The following is a 5,696-nucleotide window of genomic DNA, read 5'->3' as shown; positions in this document are numbered from 1 at the left end:
GGAGTCGAAGTATTGTGAAAGGCTAAAGGCAGATTTCTTCCCCCCTCCCCCCCCCCCCTTTTTTTTTTCTCCCTTCTTCTCCTCAAGGTATTTCATGCACCAAATTCTTATTGACTTTAGTGCTCGGCTGGGTTTGATGTAACTTACAAAAATTGTATTTGTTCTCTGATCACTGGGACCATCTATTTCAGAACTTTAATCTTCAGGCTGCTTTTATGGATAAACCTGTAGTATATTTCAAATGGCTTGTGCTGTAAGTATAAACATATAAAAAAGTATGAGAAGGTATGAGCTGGAGGGATTTCCTGCTTTTACCTTGTGAGGAAGAAATTCAGCCACTAAAATAAGAGCAATGGAAAATAATCCCTGTTGATAGACTTTTACATTACAGTAGATGGATGTTGGATACTGATGATGCTTTGTTACTTAGATGTTAGCCTTGCATCAGAATTAAGTATTGAACCTCACAACAGAAAACTTCTTTCATTTTGCTGGTTTACAAAACATGAAGAATTTTGTACAAGCCAGTGGAATTCTTCATTTCCTACCTCAGAATGTACATTAGCTTTTTGTGTCTTTGTGTGCATGTACAGTAGGCAGCAACTAGAGCAAAGGACAATTGTAAATATCGTTTTGCAGTTTTGTCTTGAAACGAGACAAAAATTGCTAAAGAAACTTTTCAGCATTTTTTTTCTCTTTTCCACTTTATAAGTAACATAGCATTAAAAATATATTTAAGAACATTAGCCCATTTATAAAAAATAAATAAATTGACAGATTTTGGCAATGCTTCTCGTAACCAGCATGTAATAAGTGACTACACTACCTCACCCATGGGATTGAAAGTTAATTCAAATCTCCAGTGATATCCTTGGATTTTCATCATATATCATTACTTTTTAGGGGGGAAAAATTATATTAATGGAGCATAACTTGTATAAATCACAGTGCTTACAGTAATTGAAGTTTAGAAGTAAATGCTATATTGCAGACTTAATGAGTTCTGTTTTGGATGTGTTTTCAGATAATTGAAACTCATTTAAATAACTAGCATTTATATGTGTTGATAAGGTGTTACTCATGAACTTCTTTGTGTCTGTCCTCCAGCATTTGTATATCCCCAGTTAATTTAATCCTTTCTCCCTCTCGTGCTGCTGTACTGTATTTTGCTTCTAAGTCTTTAATATTATTTAAAACCAAGCCAACAAGAAGCAGTATAAAATATAAATATATATATATCTCCCTAATCTCCCTACTTGGGAGATCCATATCGCTTGTAAAGTTAGTGATATTCTGAAATGACAGGGATAATGGCAGTAAATCATTGTCCTATCATACACCTACTCTGAAATGGAACTCCTTGGGTTAAATGCTCTTGGTCTAAAGGGGTGAAGCATTTATTTAGACGTCTTAAACATACCCAGTGGCTGAAATATGCCGACTTGCTTGCGTCTTGATGATGGAGGACAGGATCAGTGGTTTAGACCAACATCAGAAGCTAAAATACTTACCAAAAGTGCTGTGCTCCACTGCTCTAGTGTGATAGTCACCCAGTGTCTGAATTCCATCCAGCAAACCTTGCAAACTGGGGCTTCCAGTGCAGAATTAATGGCCCTYGTTGGGTGCTGGGAGTATGGTGAAATTCATATTGTGTATTTAAACGTATGATGAACTTGATGAAGTTTGATGGTAGATGTTTGCCTAACCAGCTGCATCTAAATAATTTTTAATATTTATTTAATACAGTAGGCCTACAAGTTGCATGTTGACTTCTATAGGTGCAAACCTGCAAAAGTTAAGAATGAATGACAATTTTATGATACAGAATTCTCAGGTAAATGTTTTGGATTTTTTTTTTTTTGGTAAAGAAATACTCGATTTTGAAATTGTAAAATACTTTGTTAAAGCATGTTTTAAAATACTTTGAACAGAATATCTTAAAGCCATAAGAGTATGATGGCATACAGATTGTAAAATAAACAAATAATTACAACAGTTGATTTTGTATCTTTCATAATCCAGTATTTTTTAAATCTACAATAAAAACCACTATCCTTTCTATAAAGGCTTTTCTTTTTTTGTACAAATCTTTTTGCGATGGATATATTTACTGGTGCATCACTTATACAGTACTGCTAAAGCAGATTTCTGAAATTAATAGCAAAATGGCTTAGAATAGCTCACACATTTAGCAAAGATTACTGAATTGTAATAAAAGTCCCATAAGTGTATCTAATATATGCTGTGTGCTGCTCTGTCTGAGTGGATTTTCTTTTCTGGTGAACTTTGAACTGATTTGGAGGGATGGAGAAGTGAGTGAGATATTGTTGTGCTTTTTGAAATTATTATTTTGACAGAAAATTTTGCAGTTGTTATGTATACTCCATGTAGTATAGATCAATGTACTAGGCTAAGCTTTATCATGAGGGAAGGTTCAATGATAAATTGGCTTACTAAACTCCTGAAGATAGCACAGAATTGTAGAGTGGTTGGCGTTGGAAGGGACCTCTAGGGATCATCTAGTCCAACCGCCCTGCTCCAGCAGGGACACCTAAAATTTTTGTAATTACAATCATGCTGATCTGCAGAAGGATTAGCCTTGGAGAAACTACATTTAACCTCATCTCCCTGTGGCTAATACAGAGCCTAGCCTTTGGTGCAATTATTTACCTTGTTTGGAGGCTTTTTATATTAGAAGTTACTTAAAAACTTGTAACCTGTGCATTTGCCTTCTATATCTGAAGTTAATGAAGGGTCTGCTGTGGAATGAAGTAAAAATGAAAATAATCTTTAGAGGGGAAAAAATGTTGCCCCTCATCCCCATCACCTCTCCCCCCTGCACTAATTGTGCAGATTGGGACTGAGACTGCACAATTAGTTCTGTTCCTGGATTTTATTTTTTTTAAGGAAGTGAGAAATGAGAAAATGCTGGTGACTGGCACTCATATATGGGTATGTGTTTTTTATCTAAAAATGGCAGAGTTGGGTGAAGACAGAAAYGTTTCAAGTGAAGTAGCAAAGCTTCTTCCTTCTAAAGCTTGAAATAAAAGGCAAAATTGCACTTACTTTGACTGAAACTATTTTTAGAACAAACTTCTTCAAATTGCTGCTCTTCTGGCAGAAGTTTTGCGGTAAAGAGTTGACTTGTGCAAGGCAAAACGTGCAAGTTCCTTTGTGGCATTAAAGGAGAAACCAGACTTGCATGCCTGTTAGATATTCCATTGATTGCATATTGATTTCTTTTTCATTGGGTTTGTTCTTCCAAGGAGTTAGCCCGGGGTTCAGAATCCCATGGTTGGGATTCACAAGCACGTATAAAGGTGCATTTTATTTTTTTTTGCAGTCCATTGTGATTTATTGCCAAATGAGTTTTGTGCAGAGGATTAAAAGAAGAAAGGATGGAAAAAATGTGCCTTTTTAACAGGTATTTGCATAAGAGAGACCGGAGAATATGACTTAAAAAAAGGTACTTGTTAGAATACTAGTTAGGTTTACTAGGCCTTTGAAATAATTTATATACTCATCATTAAAAAAATAAGTGCCTGTCTTTTTGACTCACTGATGTTTCTGTCGACATGCGAACAAACTAATCCTTAATCCTACTGTCAAAACACAACTCTTTTCCCCCTCCTTTTCTCCACCTTTTGTCTTTTTTTACCTTCAATATCTCAAGTGAGAAAGCAGCATTCATCCCAGAGATTGAAACTTTTGCAATGATTAGGAAATTGACAATATAAGTAAGTGCATGTCTTGTTTCTCCCCTCCTCCTCCTTTTTTTCCTTCCTTTTTTTTTATATATATGTATGCATGTGTTCACACACACATATATATTTTAGGGAAGAAATGTTATAAAAAGGTCAGTTTGACTTTTCCACAGTTGGAAGGAAAAGTTGAGGAAATAAAAACAGGCTTATGGGAATACTCATCCAGAATGCAAAGAAGCATACACAGATATGTATGTGTAATAATAACTTGTATATTTTGTGCTAATGGCAGGATATCATGCCAGGTATTCCAGGCACAATACAAGTAATGCCTTTCCAAAAGGCTTTGATCAAGGATTTTGAGATAACACAATAACAGGATTTGCAGAATTCAAGACAAAATGAGATTATAATTCAGGACTGTTTAAGCTTGTTACCTGCAAAACAGTAGATGGTCCTTCTGTGCTACAAAGAAGAATAAAGTGACTGGGAAAATATAGTTAGTGTGACTAAATGTAAATCCTGTTTGGTAGCAGACTATGTTGTCTAAATACTAAACTTTTTCCCAAATGCCTGCCGCTGTTGATTCATGTACAAAGATGGTTTTAATGTAAGCTAGCGTACTTGAGTAGTTAATATTATTCAAACAATATTACTAAGGAAAAACGTGAATAAGCATAAAAAATACCTATTTTTTTCTAAACTAATCAGAAATACTAGTATCTCTTTTGAAAAGGATCATCCATCCTCAGCTTGTATTGCTTCTCCAGTCACTTGATTGATATCTCTATTAACACCTTTATTAAAGACTGCTCTTTTTATTTTCCTTCTCATTTTCTCCTGTAAAGCATTATTTCCATGGAATCTCTAAAAAATAAATAGTGGAATTCTAACTTTGTTAACTGATGGATGTTTTGGAACTGTCTGCAGTAGAAAAATGTATGTGGACAGTCAGTTGGGTTGATAAACATGTTATAGGAACTATGAGTTCTGTAGGCCTTATCAGCCCTATAGAAGTAATGCATCTTTCATCATTTYTTTTCATCCTTTGTATTTGGGGTCTGTATTTGAGAGGATACTGAGGAGGGGGCATCTCCACAGGGTACTTTTTTCCAGTAATATCAAGCAGAGAAAAACCCATTGCATGATGAATATTCACTGGGAAGTCTTGAATTTATATTTTTGAAGATCACTACAGGCTGATTATTTAATTGTAGATGATCTTTAGCTATCATATAAATATCCTTTGTATATACACAATGATATTTTGTTAACAGAAACCTGATTTATCAGTGATTTGATTGATCTCCAAAATTAAAGGTCAAAATGGACATGTTTTTAACACCCAGATRAGACATGAAAATAGTGTCATCTCCCTATGTCACTTCAGTCAAAAACAAATTAAACAAGGGGTCTTTTTATGTTCTCTGATTTAATTATCCATTAAAAAGCTAACCCAAAGTATCAGGTTCTATAAGAAAAAAAAATTCATAGCTCAAAGAATTTCTACTTAAAAAAAAGGCTTTTCCACTATGTCTTTTAATAGGAAGCAGATTTTTTAGTTTTGTTTTTATCAAATGTATCCCACTTCCACTTTCCTAAAATGTGAAAATTTCTGCAGAAATTACAGTTTTACTGTAAGCCACCTTGAGAACATGAAAGATTTTGGCCCACTTTAGGGATRTGAAGAATATATTTCTGTAACTTTTTCATGCAAGTTGCTCATACCTGCCTTGGAAGTGGGTGCTAAAGAGCTTTTTACATGTGTAATTAAGGTTCATAAATCTTTTTAACTGTACRAGTTATGCACAAATTATGATTTTCAGAATATTTAAGGTTGGAAGGGACCTCTACAGATCATCTAGTCCAACCTTCCTGCTCAAGCAGGCCCACCTACAGCATGTGGCACAGGGTGGCATCCAGGCGGGTTTTGAAGACCTCCAGAGTAGGAGAYTCCACAACCTCCCTGGGCAGCCTGTTCCACTGCTCTGT

This window comes from Nothoprocta perdicaria, unplaced genomic scaffold (genome assembly GCF_003342845.1).
Source record: "Nothoprocta perdicaria isolate Ctin4 unplaced genomic scaffold, notPer1 scaffold_130, whole genome shotgun sequence".
Classification (NCBI taxonomy): Eukaryota; Metazoa; Chordata; class Aves; order Tinamiformes; family Tinamidae; genus Nothoprocta; species Nothoprocta perdicaria.
Note: the sequence above shows the minus strand (reverse complement) of the source record.